General features: G+C 38.5%; 1 protein-coding gene and 2 pseudogenes across 7 annotated transcripts in view; 2 read left to right on the top strand and 1 right to left on the bottom strand.

The window, feature by feature from the left end:
* The window catches only part of ZNF608 (zinc finger protein 608), a 139,037-nt gene that overhangs the window by 97,029 nt on the left and 23,339 nt on the right, over positions 1-18,669 (top strand). The gene's annotated exons all lie outside the window — the stretch shown is intronic.
* LOC134936546 (5S ribosomal RNA) lies at positions 13,060-13,178 on the bottom strand (annotated as a pseudogene).
* LOC134939845 (5S ribosomal RNA) lies at positions 15,148-15,266 on the top strand (annotated as a pseudogene).

The following is an 18,669-nucleotide window of genomic DNA, read 5'->3' as shown; positions in this document are numbered from 1 at the left end:
TGTTGTTTAAGTGTTCCCTTTATTTTTTTGAGCGGTTTATATATGCTCAGTTTGGTTTGGGACACTTAATAGTGCCACATGACAAAAAGTAAGTACACCCTTACTGCCTTCACTTCAGTAAAGAAGGCAATTTGTGCCAGATATAGCTAATAGTGTACTTCATTATTTGCTAACTAGTAACTGCTATCGTATCTATATAATAGAATAGCCTTTGGCAGTTCAATCTGGAACACACAGGTTTTTGTTGATTATAGGACAAAATACCTCTGCAGTTATACCATGAGCTCCTAGAGCTGAAAGGGGCCTGGGCACTAGGAGAGATGTGGCCAATCCCTCTCTGAAAAAAAAAAAAAATACTATGCACTGCATCCTGCAGGGGAAGATCCTTCAGCAGTTGACCCAGTCCTATCAAACAAGCCCGGATCTGTTCTCGCCCCCCCTTTTTTTTCTCTAAGTGTCCCTGGTTATTTCCAATCAATAGTTGTCAGTCTGGAGATGCCATTGCCAAACATTTTTGAAGTCAACAGTTTACAGTGATAAAGATTACTTACAAATGTAGAGCATTCTTTCCAAAGATCGGACCATATGACTTTCCCAGAAATCACAAATCGCCTACTTTCTACATTCCGCAATCTACAGGGCTCATCTATTAAAGTTCATGTGTCTATCATTTGAAAATGACTGATTAAGTATCTCATAGGTTCACAAATTAGCTTTCACATTAAATTAATAACTTTGATCTTGTCTGTCCAGAAAATAAGTGGAGCTCTCTGTATACCAAACAGCATATGGCCATAAGTAACTCTTATTAACCGAGACATTGGTGGAATATAGATGATTTGGAGTATCCTTTTTACACCAGAGTATTCTAGAGGAAAATTTGCGGCCATCTGTCTGACTAAAGCTTGGATAAAATAGCTTCATACAAGTGTACAATTAAAGTAAGCATCAGAAAGTCTAAAACAGTGTGATTGAAAAAGCAAGTAATCAAGGGTTTAGCTTGGCCAGCTCAATGTCCACATCTCCATTTCATTGGAACCTTAAAAGAGCTGTGAAGAAGGGAATTCCCTTAAATATTAAGTAAATGAAGCAGAGTTGTAAGAATGAGAAGGCCATAGGTTTGATAGAGGATCTACTTATTTCAAAGGACTGTAAGTGCATATTTTTTAAGTTTTTATTGTTGTAATTATTTACTCCTCCTCTCGTAGCCGCAGGACATCCTGTACAAGGTTATTTTTTCTTCTAAATGTTAGCATTGTAGAGACAGTCTCCAATAACAGAAACACACTTAAGGGGGGTACTCACTGAGTGAGCGCTGCTTAAAATCTAAGCAATCTGACTAGATTGCTTAGATTTTAAGCAGTGATCTCTCCGTGTGTACCCACACAGCGATAGCGATGCGCGGCCCCGTGCATCGCTATCGCTGGTGCTAGATTGGCTTGCATGCAAGCTCAATCTAGCAGGTCACTCATTTCACCCGCTGGGTGAAGTGAACGGCCCCCCGTCCTCCCCCGCATCGCGCTGTGCTGAGCGGCGGGAGAGATGTGTGCTGAGCGGTTCGCTCAGCACACATCTCTCCCGTGTATACCAACCTTTAGAGTGGTTACTGAATTATGTAGGAAAACAATGAAAATTGTCAAAACATTATATTTAGCCCATGCCCTTTGTTTATATTTTTGGGGTGCAAGAGGGTGATATTGAATAGCTGCACCCCATCTCCCCCTGCACGTTCAGCACACATCGCGCTGTGCTGAGCAGCGGGAGGTATGTGTGCTGAGCGTTTCACTCAGCACACATCTCACCCCAAATCGGGCCGTGAATACGGCCCTTTACACTGACTACACCTAATAGATCAATAGATCTGTTTGCAAGTGGGCTTTCTAACAGTGTTCTTGTAACCCATGCTGTGCTATACAAGATGTTTTATTATTCTACTATAAAAATGTGAGCTTCACATTAATCTGTGTGTGTGTACATGAATTAAAAGAGTGATCAGGCTTAGTTATTATATCACTACTAATAATACTTGGTTGGGATCTACAAATATGCTAAATTATACTTCTTTAAGGATTTCTGTTTGTGTGTGTGTGTATATATGTACACCTAAGACCTGAGTCGAACGCAAACTATATGCAATGCCGACATTCATGCAGTTGAGTGATTATTTGCCAATGCGCATGTGTAAATATTTTGAAAAACCCTACGGTGCATGCGATACACTGAGTGTACGTACAAAAGCGCTATTGCATTAAGGATAGATGGTTCAGCAATTTGTGTACCTGTGTGGTGACTGGGAGGTGGACTGAAGTGAATGTAAAAAAATCTGTCTCATTGCATGTTATCTTGGAGTGTCAAGAACCTCCGGATAGCAACTTCCTAAAGGCAGCAGAAAAGGGGATTTTTACTTTTGATTTCTGGCACCTAATTTGTCTTTCCCCACAACCACATTCCTCCTGGGTCTGAAAGCATGAGAGGAGTAACTACCAAAGAGGGAAAGGATTCAGTGTGTCAATCATTATACTTGTTCCTGCTGTGTGTGTCTAGAGTGCAACAGTATACAAGTTGTGCTTGGGCAACTGGAGGAAGTTGAATGTCCCTAGTATAGGACCAATAGAACACTGAATTTAATTTCATGTATTTGCCCCTTTATACATCAGTTAAAAAAATACAACATTCCAGCATTTATATCAGAAAGGGAAGGGTTTGCCATTCAATCCCTGGTTTGCATGCCAGACGTGGCATACAAAATACTTTTTTTTAAGTGCTGCTGGGGGAGGACCTGCGGGCACATTATGTGACTTTCTCTGAACAATGCAAGTAGTTAACCGTCAATTGGTGGGCTCCACTGAGGGCCAAAGGAGTAAAGTTTGCTTTCCTACCTCTCTGCATGTTTTCCAGCAGCAAATGTAAATTGGTGAATTCTGATGGGCATATGTGGATTATAAGGTCTGATGGCATATAAGGTGAATGTTGAGTGTGATGGAATATAAAGGGAATGTAGAAGGGGTATTATGTCATATGAGGGGCAAGTGCAGAGTTCTGATGGCATAGAAGGGGCATATGTTGATCTGATTACTTAGAAGGGGCAACTGGAGTGCCCTGATGGCATAAAATGGGCATTTGTTTGGGTCTGATAGAAAAGGAAGATCATGTGGAGCGGTCTCATGGCATAAAAAGGGCATGTAGAGGGTCTGATGTATAGAATGGCATAGAAGGGACATGTGGAGGGGAGTGATGGCCTAGACAGGGTGTTATGGGACTGAAGTCTTATAAGGGGTATGTGGAGTGAACTGATCACATATAAGGGGAATATCTATAGTGTGTGTGTGTGTGTGTGTGTGTGTGTGTAGAACTGGCAAACTGATCCTAACTAGATTTTATCCAACACACATGAAAGAAGGTTTCCTACCTCTGAGCAAGTGTATTAACCAGCTCTGTATTATTTTATACCAGTTATTTATATAGCACACAAACTTTTCAGCTCACTCCGCTTTACAGAGAATATTTGGCCATTCACATCAGTCCCCTGATCCAGTGAAACTTACAATCTATATTCCCTACCACATTTACACACACACACACACACACACACTTACAGTAGGGTACATTTTTTTGGGAGACCGTTAGCCAACAGTATATTTTTGGATTGTCGGAGGAAACTCACGCAAGCACGGGGAGAATATACAAACTCCACACAGGGCCATGGTGGGAATCAAACTCATGACCGCAGTGCTGTGAGGCAGTAATGCTAACCATTACACTGTCCGTGCTGTATTCATCAACTGAGAAATACAATGTCAGTGCATCCAGTTAATATGTGTTTGGTTTGGAAAACAATAAGCTTTCTTATGACTTAAGCTTTCTTGCCATTTGTTTTACAAAAAGTCATTTAGATGAGAAAAATGCTGTCATGCTTGCAGCTGCACTAATCCTCAGTTGATTGAATAAGGAAGGATATTGTTTTTAAAATCATGTCTTACTCATTTTCAGATGAAAGCAGAGCAATGAAACAAGACTTACCGTGGGAAAAATGTTCAGAAGCACTTATCATGTAGGATAACATTAAATCTTATAGGCACTGCTAGTGAGTGTATAATTTTGATCTTATACTGTTGTCATGGTGTTAAATATTTGAAGGACATACTCTGTTGTAAGGTTTTAGTTGATCCTCTCTTTACTGAAATCACGTGATGAATGATGGCTGAAAGGAATAGTTTTGGTTTCCGGAAACATTAAAGGAGACTTTATATCTCTTGGCACTTTCCAATTTCAAAACCCTTTGAAAGACTGCCAATTCCTATACTAGAAAGAAAAGTGCTCAGTTAAAGTATCTGTAGGGGAAAGCAGAGGGAATTTAATGGCTGGAAGCCTATAATTACATGGTATATTTAAACAATGTTTAATAATAGTCTTTATTTATAAAGCATTAGCATATCCCCATACATTTAAACTGTTCTCTTTTTTTCAAGGGATGTTGACAACACCTCCCTGCCCATATTCACACACATATATACACACTTTTCCATTGGCGTTACAGATCTCTGCATATTCTGTACATACAGTATTCACTTTTTGTTAATTTAAACCATGTCTAATGCAATTTAACTGTTTAAAATGGGATCCGGTCGTTAGGTAGACGGTATGTAGGTTGACACTGTCTAGGTCGACCACTATTGGTCGACAGTAAGTAGGTTGACAGGGACTGTAGGTCGACGTGACAAAAGGTCGAGATGAGTTGTTCAAAAATGTTTTTAATTTTTTAAAACTGTTTCATACTTCACGATCCACGTGGACTACAATTGGGAATGGTAAGCTGTGCCGAGCGCAGCGAGGCACCTTCCCTGAGACCTTTTCTCACGTCGACCTAGTACATGTCGACCTAGAGTCCCTGTCGACCTAGAAACCATGGTGACCTACTTACTGTTGACCAATAGTGGTCGCCCTAGACACTGTCGACCTAGGTCTAATCTACCTAACATACCACACCCGTTTACAGTATAATGCTGTATTTTGGGCTTGGTGTAGAAGTCTACATTTTATTTACCTCCTTAGTGACAAAAATAAATGTACATTTGTATTCTAATGATTTTTTTAATGCTTTTTCCATGGATATTTGCCAATACAGTCTGTTGTACTGTAAGTGTACCTTAAGCAGGAGCTATACGGGTATTTCATGCAACACTCTAGAATTGGATTTTTTTACATTTCAAAACACAGTGGTGGGAAGAATCAGAATTCAATCATAATTTTTTTAGCCTCAAACAGTGGATATGTGGTGATGTGCAAGCATTTGCATGTTTATGCTAATATCTCGGGTACTTGTGGTGCGTCACGTTTTATGTAGTAATTATTGCTGATATAGGAACATTATTAATATATTTAAAAATAGTTGTTCCTTTGTGACTTTGTGACTTTGTGAGATGTAAACTTTCTTATTTAGACAATGTCTAGAATATATTATATATTACTGCTATATAGAAATTTACTATGTACTGTTTTCTGGAACCGTCATTAGAATGTTTTTGAAATATACAAAAGCCACTTAAACTATAGCACTAACCTAAATATTCATAAAACAAATTTAGTTTGTACATGAAACTAATGGTGCCCATACACTTGTGAGATAATCTGTGCTATCCTTCGATTTCGACCTCATCTGTGAGAGAAATCGAAGGATTGTATGCACATTTTAAGTACCTTGAGACGCGATGCACGGGCACGCCGCTCGAGTATTGCGTCTTAAGATATTATGTGCTGCACTTAATATCTCTCGCATCGCAGTGCGATCGCATGTGGTTTTAAAACCACATGAGATATATCGCACTGCACTCGGCGGTGACGTGCTGATCACATGATTACCATGCGATCTATTGCTTGATCGCATGGTAATCACTTAGGCAGTTCAGGTGTGATTTCATCACACCTGAACTGCCAGTGCGATGCGTCGCGGGGCATCGCTCAAGTGTATGGGCAGCATAAGCTTTCAGAAATGTAATATAGGACATACTGCACTTTCCCTTCATTGAACTACATAAAATATTTCCATGAGCATCAATATAGCAGAACCTATCTTTGTCCAGTATGGTTTTCACAGCAAATGAAAACTATAAGGAACATGTTTTAATTGTCCCTGTAACATGGGATGACTCAATAGAAGTCCTATAGCTTTGGGGATAAATCAGTGCAGAGTAAGAGGATTACAAAGGCAGTTCTTTTTTTCCTTATTGAAGATTTGGTTTTGCCTTAACTTCATCCAAGAAACTGAGAAATAATCTGAGCAGAAACCCTGCAGTTTAAGTTAGGCCTAATAGGACAAGGCTTTAAAAACTGTCAAAGGGTTTGATTGATTGGCGTCTACTCTGCAGTCCCCAGAGTAAAGCAATAATGCCCTTGTTTTCTTTCTGAGAGGATTTCATGTGCCATTCAGTGTTACAGATTATCTGCTGGAAAAGCCGATATTTCAGTCTAAATTACTACCCATAATGCACTGTTATCTACAGTAAGTGCTTGGAGTGCATCTGTCAGAAGACTTAGCATTACTTACATACATTCTAAAAAAAAACACAAGATGATTTTTTTTTTTTATACTTTTGGTGCCAGCATTTCTACTTACTGATGTTGCCGTGACCCAATATATGTTTCCGACAAGCTAATTTCCCTGCCACCCTGTCCGCAGTCAGTCATGTGTAAAACCAATGTAAAGAACTGTAAATCTACTTGTGCTATCCCATCTTTCCAGTACAGCAGTATACAGTATTTCCCCATGAACAGGAACAGTGCCCAAAAGCTGATGACCTTTTGTTGGATTTTCTTTATTTTCATACCTTTTTTTTTTTTTTTTTAAAGTAGTTTTTATTCAGCATTTTAAGTAGGCATGTTATAGCATGGAGCACACACCCAGACGCGCTGTCACAGCTGCCAGTAGGGATTGTCAATCCCAAGAAAAACTGTAAAAAACTTTTCTACTCATGTTATAGCATGGATATAAAGCTGGAAGCCTTCACATAAGTGCTGTGCATAAGTATGTAGCTGCTGAAACTGCTTAACAAGATTGTGCTGATTTAAGGAAATGGCATTTTAATAATTGTAAAATTCATAGTATATATTTAAAACATAAACCAGTGAGTTTATCTGTGGACTTCCATCTTCAGTCTGTAATGTTATTTTACCAAATTAATCTGCTGTACCAGCAGTACAGAAAAGAGTATACTCGTCTACAGTTGATGCATTACTAATATTTGTAGATAGCACTACATGTACAGAATGATACATAAAGTAGATATTTGACTGCGACGTGCCATTCTGGAGTAACTGTGTCTGTCTCCATTGTTGCATTTACCTCGCACCCCATAGAGGTGCACAGGACAATCGATGACGTAGTGGGTACCGTAATGGTCAAATAGATGTACAGTGGCACATTTCCCCTAATTACATTGACCACTTTTGTTTATATTTAACTTACATTTTTTTGCCATTCCTCCGCATTAAGTCAATATAAAGCTTTGAGCAGAATTATGTTCAAGTTGTTGCTGATGTTTTTTTATTTTATTTTATTTTTATAGACACAGAGCCCACTTTTATATCTAGTGCTGCCCTCTTCTTACATCTACTACTTTGCAGTAAATTGTTTGTTTGTGCTTTAGGTGACCAATGTTAGTCACACTTCATTAGTACTATTTACAGAATTGAACTAGTTTCTAAGCATGGTACTGAAATATTCTGATGTTTATATTTTGGAGATAATTAGATCTGGAATAGGTGATGTTTTTTAGAGGCCGGTATTTGAAGTGGAAAAACAAGTTTGAAATGTATTGTGAAGATAAAGTCAATTTATGGTAAACTTGTAATATCGGTTAACATAACACGTCTGCATGGAAGTTCTAAGGCCTTATTTTTCTTGAAGCTGCATACCTCCTGTATTTATCTCGAACTGCTTTCTTAACTTTAACGCATGCCACAAATAAGTCCCTACAGAACAAGCCAGCTGTCGGCTGGGAGGAATTCAAATAGACGGGGCTATAAAAAAAAAAAAATCTCACGAAATGCCTGAGCAGTTGCTATTTCTCAGTAATGTGTTGCCTTAAATATGAAATTGAAATAACATTAGATAATATGTTAATAAGTAGATGAAAAGCAAAGAGTAAGAGAGGGAATGTTTTGCTTAAGGGACTATCAATTACAACAAATCAAAAACATTAAAGAGAGAATTCTTGTCAATTTTGCTAGTGGTGCTGCCTTTGGGGATTGGGTGAGTCAGTAATGACCAAGTCATAAATCACAGGGTCTGTTAGACAAAAACATTAAATTCACTGCAACAAAGGAATCAATTGGGTCATCAAGCCTGTCTGTTTTCATGTATATTTAAAAAGTACAGATTTGTCTTATCCCCCCCACCCACCCACACACACACATGTGATCACCACTGTAATCAGTGTTTTTGTATCATAGGTAACACCTGAAATACACGTACTATACATATGGGACCCCTTGTATAATAAGCATAAACTTGTTTCACTGCAAATTCCTTCTCTGTATTCCAACAGAACACTTCACATTTCCATCCTTCTAAAACATTAATCCCTAAATTCTCTAGAATGGTGCTCAAATTTAGTGGAATGTACTGTTGTCCTGTATTATTTATGGCAAAATTGCCCAGATTTACAGTTTTGATAAGTACATTTGTCTAACGGTCTTGTAATGATTCAAATACACAAGAACAAATGTTGTATCATGAGGAATATTTACTGATCATGAAGACCCTTCTGTTTATATACAAAGGGTTTACATTCTGCCCCAGGGGGAATTATGCTAGTTAATCCGTTAAGTCTTCTTTTAAGAGACTGTATCATTTTGTCTGTATAAGCACTGGCAAATAATTTTTCTTTTGTAGTTTTTAAAAGATATTTAGTATATGAATCCAAATTGTTTGTATTCACTCATTGGGACTGATTTGGACTTGGGAGCAAAGGAAAAAAAATATCTCCATCTTGTTACAACGGTGCTTCACTGAAGGTGGGACGGAATTAATGTGCAGATAGAATTAGATTTGGGAGGGTAGTGTCCTAGCTCAAATCTAGTTTGCAGTGTAAAATTATGCATTTGTGAGATACATGCAAAAACAGCCATTATTTACCCTGTATAGAAGAAAAACAAGGCACGTACTTCTTTAATTTGCTCCCAACTCCGAATATGCCCCATTATGTGTAATTAACATTAATTCCTATTATTGTTTATATTGTATTGTATTGTATTGTATTGCATTGCAAGCAGCTACATTTTTACTTGTATTCAGTGTATGTAGATAGCCTACATTTCCCCTCTGTTTGATTAATCGTTGATGCTTGAAATAAAAACCTACACTTCTTGTGTACATACTTCCTATTGCATAAGGATTTGCTTCCGTTGTATAACGTGAAGGAGATTGCTACAAGTGGTTGAGAAAATACAAATGGATAGACATGCTTTCTAATTTGAAAGCACTGGGCAATGACATCACTCCCGCAAAAAAAATCATTATTTGAAACCCATATAAACCATTCACCTTCCATGTAGGATTGATAAAGTATATTTTATAAAATTATAGGTACAAGCTGACTGGTTGCTATGGGCAACTTTTTCAGTGGTCCTCTTCTCCACTTGTCACTGCTTGATTTATCAACCCCCATGTCTACTAAACAGGCAACACTGGTGCCTGGACATTACTAGAGGGACCAAATTAAAATTTTACACCAGGGGTGCAGAAATAATTAGCTGTCCTATTAACGGTCCTTCACAAGTACAGTACAGCACTCACAAGATTGTAGGCTGCATTTCAGAGTCCTGCCTCTTATAAAGAATTACCTGCCTTCAACCTGGCTCGGACCCTGGACACAGAACACTGGTTGAAGCCAGGGTTAATCCCAGGTCTTCCGGTATTCAGTGGGTGCTTGGAGATGTCCTCTCCAAGCACTACAGTCTCTGACCAATCCATTTCCTTTAGGCATGACCTGGATCATCAAGACCCCCAGTCACACCTTTCAGACCTAATCCAGGTTGTCTACCTTGTTTGAAAGTCCTGGGAAAAACCCTGATAGCATGCAGGGTCATAGACTGTCAACATGGTTAGACTCTTTCAGACATAGGCTGGACCTAGATTGATGTGTGCTCATGTGCAAAAAATCAATTTTTTAGGTTTATGTCTGAAAGGGGTATAATGGTGCATTGGAGGATTAGATTGTGATAATGCAATACACAATTGCCCTTTGGACTACCACTTTGGGATCTTTTTTAAGGAATGTCCAAAAAAATAGGCAAGCAAGATGCTCCCAGGGCTTTTACATAAAATTGGATTTTCTGAACTAAGAGACTAATGCTATATCAAACAATCTGATGGCTTAATCACCAACACTGTTCCCAATGGCACAATGGTAGTATAGTTTTTCTTTTTTTTTTTCCTGAACCTTTTATTCCTATTTCACAAAGGAGTATTCTCTTTGTGAGGCACAAGTAAAGCTTCTTTTCTTGCCTGCACAATGTTTCCATTGCTCTGAATTCCACCTAAAGACCTAATGGAGAATGATCATTTTTAGTAAATGCAATTGCTGCTCTTTAAAGAGTTGCTTATTAGGAGCCTTCCTGATTTAGTGAGGTCTCAGCTGGCTGCCAGCAGAGGTTTAGGAATGTGTTCTCTAGGGCCTGGTAGAAAAAGATGAAAAGGACCCAGAGCTGGCAAAAAAGCAAATAAATGCTTTGACTTTAACTAAAACATCATAATTTATGAGACTGCTTTCACACTCTCCAGCACAGCATGAATAGATAACAGCTTTAGCACAGAATATTTGCAGCTTTTCAACATGACCTTTTTATACTGAGCTCCAAATGTCTTTCTTTTCCAATGTGAACATTGAATGCTTGATCGCTAGAATTTTAGTTGTGTGTGTGCATTTTTTTTTGTACAGTGGGGTAGATAATGTAGCGGGAGGTCTCTAAAAGACATTACTCGTGCTCTGTACAGTTTCATGAACTTAACATGCGGACTCCATATAAAAGCTTAGAATGGAGTATATAACTTCGTAATAAACCTGTTCATAAGATTATCTTTTAGTGAATACAACATATATAAATTAAAATATAACCCAAAGTAGTACAGTCTTATTTTGCGTAATGCCATCCTGTCTCTTGGTGGATCACGTCTCATGTCATCAGGGTCTGGTTACTGTGGTTGGAAGATGAACATAACCATAGGCCAATACATTCAGATTATATTATCAAAATGCTCAGTAATGATCCTGTTTATTCTGATAAGATCATTATCTACTGCAGTTGTTTCGGACCACACGCTTTCGTTTATTTTGGTGTGTGTGTGTGTGGTCAGTATTAAAAATCTGATGGACATCTGTATTTTTAAGGAATTTCCTGTAAAGTTATTGTGAAAAGTAGGATATCAACTGTTCAATAAATAATAATAAAATGTCCTAACTGACACATTAGGCAACTGAGGGTGCGTTTTGTGTGCCGTATTAAATGCAGATCTCTGCTTTTATTCAGAGTCGACTGCGTCACCCACATCTATATGCTGGGAATTTTCATGTAGGATAAGTATCATAATCGGCATGCATTTGCTATAGCCCTATCCTGTCCGTATAAAATTAAGTTGCATATACTCACTTCTGAATGGTTTAATCCCTTAAATACCCCATGGAATACCTATCCTACATGCAGACTGCTGGCTGCCACTCAATTACACCCACTCAGCCACACGTAGAGATGCACATGACTTTGAATTGGCCGTAATTGCACAAAGTTGAGCATGCAGGCCTCAACGCATGTGCAGTCTGGTATTGTTTTGTATGTCATCATGATTGACAAAACATTTCTTTTATTAGGTCTACAATAGAAAGTGTGAAAAGGAGGGGATCTGAGCACACAGTAGAAATAATAGTCCCACTGCAGGAACATTCGCCCTTTTAACATGCATTCAGTCCATCATAATAAGTTTCCTCTCCCACTAAATATACTAGTAAATTGCTGTGTGACCATTAAACCAGTACTTGGTTGGGGAGGTTTTTATAGCAACAACCTTCCTTGCATCTATAGTGCGCCTCTCTCCCCTTTACATTATTTTCAGTCTCCCCTATGTCTCAGTCACCCAGTGTTTTATTTACTCTTACTTTCACCTACACATACAGTGATGCATTTGTATCATTGGGGCAGATGTATTAACCTGAAGAATGGATAAAGAAGTGATAAAGCAGTGATAAGCGCAAGGTGATAACACACCAGCCATTCATTACAGATTTGAAAAATTACAGAAGCTGACTGGCTGGTTCGTTATCACCTTGCACTTATCACTACTTTATCCCTTCTCCAAGTTTAATACATCTGCCCCAGTATTAGGTGATTGTAGACTACATTTTTTTTTATTCCAACAACTGTGTAACTTTGTTTACACAGAAAAAGAGGGTTTTTGATCCTGCACTGGCCTAGATTCAAAGTACATAGGTAATGATATAGAAGCCAGAGATGGACAATAATATTGGAAACTCCTATCTGTCCGTATGGCGGTGCGCCCAGAGTCAAAAGAAGGGAGACCAAATATATAGGCAAAGAGAGAAAAGTATGACTCTTGTTTGGGCGCACTCTTAAGTTATCTCAGTTAATTGATAAGTAATGTGACCGTTAATAATGTAGTCTTTATTTCTACTCTTTAAAATATATACGAGAACTCAACAATACAAGTTAAACATAAACAGCCATTGATATGCTCGATGGGAAATAAGTCTACCAAAATTAAAAAAATGTCCAGATCTTAATTATACCTGGATAAATGCATATCGGAAGATAGCTACATACTATGCTGCTTCCGTCTGCCAAAGATCTGTACAAACTGTGTTTGTATTAATGCAGCCCTAAATTGGGTTTAATTCGTGAGTGGGAGAGCCCACACACAAATTAACAATTCTAATAATTTACCACTATCATGGATGAGTTAAACAGTGACAAATGAAAGTTCAAGAAATAGTAGGATTAAGTATAAGTGGTGATACTGCTGTTGGTGTTGTTTCTATAGGGAAGAGATTCTTCCTACTTCACTGGGTATTCCCTAGCAGTCGCCTATCAAGGTACTGACCCAGCCCACCTCCGTTTAGCTTCCAAGATCGGATGAGATTGGGCGTGATCGTAGGGGTATGGTCGTAGGAAGTTTTGACCCTATACCACCAATGAGAGTGCACCGAAACGGAAGGATTGATTTTTCCTCAGGAAAATAATAATGGGAATGCGTGGGGAAGGCGAATGGCAACAGATAGGTAAGTGTGAATCTGCTGTCCACGTTAGACTGAAGAGACGTGTCTCCAGAGGGGACACGCTCCCCAGAATCGTGGATGAGAGTTCACTGAAGGAAGAAAAGTGGGAAAATAATTACAAGGTGGAAGAAATAAGAGTGGTTGAAATTAACAATTGAATTGAATTATGGTGGGTCCCTTTGGGTCACCTCAATCGTATAATACTAGTCAATCCTAGTTCAAATAACTCACTAAAGCAGATGTCAAAACAAAAAATGAAAAATGAATTCTTGTAATTAGTACTGATTCACTGGGTATGGTATAACGTTATTTGTACATAACAGACCATAGTGTAATTATGTAATTGATGCTAAACCCTAAATGTCACTGGTGATAGTGGCAGAAATTATTTTTTTCTGTCAAAACAGTTATTGCTTTTTAACATGAAACCACCGTATGAGGCAAATATATTATCATCTATGCAATTAACACCTAGGTTACATGCCTTTAAAGAAACAGGAATGTAAAACACACAGTTTGAAAATTCCTAAGGCAGAGTAAATGCGGGATCGCATCAAACCTGTCCCTGTTATATTGAATGTGAGGAAATGGTATTTCACAATATACTTGAATAAGGAATCAAGCAGATATGCTATGCTAATTCACTGGAAACACCAGCAATATTAATAGCAGGAATTCTTTCTAAAACACAGAATATTTTGCTGGAGCATGCAGGCTAAATCGGATAAAGCAGATAAATGTTAATTGTCACCCCTTCAATCGGTAGGCAGACGGGGTGCCCGCAGGAAATGCGGGGCCACAAATTGCCTGCCCCTATTACAGGGTTAAATCACCATGTACCCAAGTGAGAGAGTACACACATATGCAGTACAGCCTAACTGAAAGCACCAGCAATGATAGTGACAGAGATACTCTCAGAGGCAAAGAAATATTCTGCTAAAGCATAAAATCGAACTGTCTAACGCAAATAAGCATAAATATCACCCATTCAAATGTCAGACAGGCAGGGTGCCCGCAAGGAAAACGCATTTCACCTGGTCACGGGCTTGTTCACTTCCACTTCCAATCCAATTCCAATTCCTACTATTAATATTGCTGGTGTTTCCAGTGAATTAGCATAGCATATCTGCTTGATTCCTTATTCAAGTATATTGTGAAATACCATTTCCTCACATTCAATATAACAGGGACAGGTTTGATGCGATCCCGCATTTACTCTGCCTTAGGTATTTTCAAACTGTGTGTTTTACATTCCTGTTTCTTTAAAGGCATGTAACCTAGGTGTTAATTGCATAGATGATAATATATTTGCCTCATACGGTGGTTTCATGTTAAAAAGCAATAACTGTTTTGACAGAAAAAAAAAATTTCTGCCACTATCACCAGTGACATTTAGGGTTTAGCATCAATTACATAATTACACTATGGTCTGTTATGTACAAATAACGTTATACCATACCCAGTGAATCAGTACTAATTACAAGAATTAATTTTTCATTTTTTATTTTTTGTTTTGACATCTGCTTTAGTGAGTTATTTGAACTAGGATTGACTAGTATTATACGATTGAGGTGACCCAAAGGGACCCACCATAATTCAATTCAATTGTTAATTTCAACCACTCTTATTTCTTCCACCTTGTAATTATTTTCCCACTTTTCTTCCTTCCGTGAACTCTCATCCACGATTCTGGGGAGCGTGTCCCCTCCGGAGACACGTCTCTTCAGTCTAACGTGGACAGCAGATTCACACTTGCCTATCTGTTGCCATTTGCCTTCCCCACGCATTCCCATTATTATTTTCCTGAGGAGGAATCAATCCTTCCGTTTCGGTGCACTCTCATTGGTGGTATAGGGTCAAATCTTCCTACTACCATACCCCTACGATCACGCCCAATCTCATCCGATCTTGGAAGCTAAACGGAGGTGGGCTGGGTCAGTACCTAGACGGGCGACTGCTAGGGAATACCCAGTGAAGTAGGAAGAATCTCTTCCCTACAGAAACAACACCAACAGCAGTATCACCACTTATACTTAATCCTACTATTTCTTGAACTTTCATTTGTCACTGTTTAACTCATCCATGATAGTGGTCAATTATTAGAATTGTTAATTTGTGTGTGGGCTCTCCCACTCACGAATTAAACCCAATTTAGGGCTGCATTAATACAAACACAGTTTGTACAGATCTTTGGCAGACGGAAGCAGCATAGTATGTAGCTATTTTCCGATATGCATTTATCCAGGTATAATTAAGATCTGAACATTTCTTAATTTTGGGAGACTTATTTCCCATCGAGCATATCAATGGCTGTTTATGTTTAACTTGTATTGTTGAGTTCTCGTATATTTTAAAGAGTAGAAATAAAGACTACATTATTAACGGTTAGTCACATTACTTATCAATTAACACTGAGATAACTTAAGAGTGCGCCCAAACAAGACTCATACTTTTCTCTCTTTGCCTATAACTATGTAACTTTTGCAGGTACAGAATAAAGTTGTAAGCCAAACAAATTGTTTCAATACAACCATCTGATGGTGGAGTTCAGCTATATGTTCATGTCACATGTGACTTGTCACTTGATGATAGAATAGTGAGCCTTTAGGATCTGCAGACTGTAAATAACACATGGAGTGGGTGCAGTAGGGTTCCATCAGTTGATGACAGCCTGTAGCTGGTTCTAATCAGTGGTATTACTAGGGTTGGCATCGACCAGTGTGCTAAATGGACTTCACATGTCGAAGATGCTCATATCCAAAAAGGGAGCATGAGCATGACCTCATGGGGAAAGGGCATGGCCTCATGGCTAACCAGGTCACTAATATTTTGTAGTTTGTATGTTACCTCCCTGTGTGGGTAACCTTTGGGTACTACACTTTCTACCCACAGTCCATAGTCATACTTGTGGGTTATTTGTATTGTTTTATTCAATTTATTCCAAGTGTGTTGTGTGTGTCTGTATAGTATTAAATGTAGATTTTAAACTATATGATCAGGGATTTACATGAATTATTACAAATATTCCCTGTAAACCGCCGTATAATAGATAGGTGATATAGGCAAAACCATAAATATTTTTTTATAAACAAAAATAAGCCGAAGCGACAAGATTGTGTAAATGCTACTCAAGGCAGAAGACAAAGAGGCAGATGTACTAAGGCTTGGAGAGTGATAAAGTGGAGAGAGAGTAAACAACAATAGCTGATTGGCCGGTACTTTATCTTTTTCCACTTTATCACTCTCCACACCTTAATCTCCCCCCTAAAATGTTTATTTTATATTATTAATAGTTTTATAGATTCAGGAAAAATGTGTGTAGATTGTAATGTAAGCTAACTTGCAGTAATTTGGTAAAGTAAAACTAATGAATGTATACACTTATTATTTTTTGAAAAATACAATAATCTAATAGGCCCTACACACTGGCCGATCCGCTGCCGAGCTGCCTGACGGCGGATACGGCCGACGGGCGACCCGGCGGCGGGGGGGCAGTGACGGGGGGAGTGAAGTTTCTTCACTCCCCCCGTCACACGGCTCCATAGAACTGCAGGCAAATATGGACGAGATCGTCCATATTGGCCTGCATGTACAGCCGACGGGGGACCAGCGATGAACGAGCGCGGGGCCGTGCATCGTTTATCGCTGCAGCCTCCACACTGCACGATATGAACGTTATCTCGTTAATTTATGAACGAGATCGTTCATATCGTGCAGTCATGTCGGCCAGTGTGTAGGGCCCATTAGACTCGCATTTCTGTAACCCACATAACTATGGCATATTGCATTTACCAGGTCACTAGTTGCTTAACTACAAAGTGATATTTCAGGTTATGGGAAATTTTCCATACATATGAAATGGAAAATCAATTTCCTTTTTTTACTTTTATTTTCTTCTATGTTCCTTCCATAAGAAGGATGTTGTCTGATAGAGAAATATCTGGCCATAAAGATCCTGTAATTAATGCAGAGTACAGGAAGCTAGTCTGACAGATAAGCTGATGGGTCTGCATTATATTGCTTGTCTTAACAGACTTGAGAGACCGGGACTCTGGAGGAAACATTGTGTGCTGTGTGTGTGTTTTTTTTTCTTTCCTGCAGCAAAAAGCTTCAAACCATGTGTTTCCCAGCACTGCAGCAGGGAAACCAGCTCCTAGAATGGCTATTGCTTTGTTCTGTCTCGATTCTTCATTACGTCATAGTTTATGTATCAGGCATCTGCTGAACTGTATGTGCTAGATGTGCATTGGTTTTTGTAATGCATCTCACTTAAACATTGGAACATATTACTGGACAAAATATAGTCATAAATGTACAGATTAAAGTCGAGCAGTTCTGGTGACTAATGAATACAGAAAAGCACTTGAAAGCTTGTATTGAAAATTTAATTTGTCCAAGCAAAAAGCTGTTGCCAAATAGTAAAATAACATTACTTTAATTAGACGAAATACTTAAACCTTTGTTTCAGCAATGGTGACTCCTTTCACATTGGTTTACACTTTGTATATGTGTGGCTGCAAAAAAAAATGTCGCTTTTTAAGTGTATATGTTTTATCAATAAAATTAATGCCCTTTGTTTTCTACATTTTTAGCAGCATCATGGCTTTATAAAAGCCAGCACATTATGCTGTCTTCTTAATTTCAATTAAAATTATGTTTTATTAATGTAGACAGACTGCAGTCTTCTCTTTAATGCCTGTAATATTGAGCCCTATACTGTATAGTGCACTGTTCTTTAGCCACCAGGCCACATTCCCTATTGACACAATGTAATTCATTACATGCATGGAAGGGATACTGTTACTATGGAAGCAGGGAAAATGGAAAGCAGCGAGAGACGCTTTTAGCTGACCAGTCAACTGGATATTGACCAACTGTCTTTTCATGAGGAAGAAATAGATGGTAGTGAATAAGCTTGAGTCTAGTTTTCCAAGAAGCTGAACGATTTTCCCAAATCAATACAGCTCATCAGGCTTCAGAACAAAGGCTGCGGGGGATGTGACAGTGATTGAGGTGGTGATAGGTTCTTTTGTGTTTAAAAGCAGGCAGACCCAGGGGAAAGCTGAGTCTGTGTTATGCTTTTCATTGCCTTCTCTGTGTGTTGCTTTTAGAGCAGAGGAGATCCTCAAAGATCTTGTTTTTGTGTGTGTAAAGGATGCATAAATACTAGAAAGGTTTTCCTCTTATTATTATGTTTCCATTATATAAAGGCAATGCCGTTTTAGCTTTCTCACTTACTACACGAGTCAAGCTGTCTTATTTTACAGTAAGTGAAATAATAAACTAGGATCATCTAGAGACTGTAGATATTCCTAAATGCCTCGTTGCCTGCCTTTTTATGTGATAAATAGCTATTGACAATAATATGGAGAATTATATGATTTGC

This window comes from Pseudophryne corroboree, chromosome 1, assembly GCF_028390025.1.
Source record: "Pseudophryne corroboree isolate aPseCor3 chromosome 1, aPseCor3.hap2, whole genome shotgun sequence".
NCBI classification, from domain to species: domain Eukaryota; kingdom Metazoa; phylum Chordata; class Amphibia; order Anura; family Myobatrachidae; genus Pseudophryne; species Pseudophryne corroboree.
This window is presented reverse-complemented; position numbering and strand designations above follow the sequence as displayed.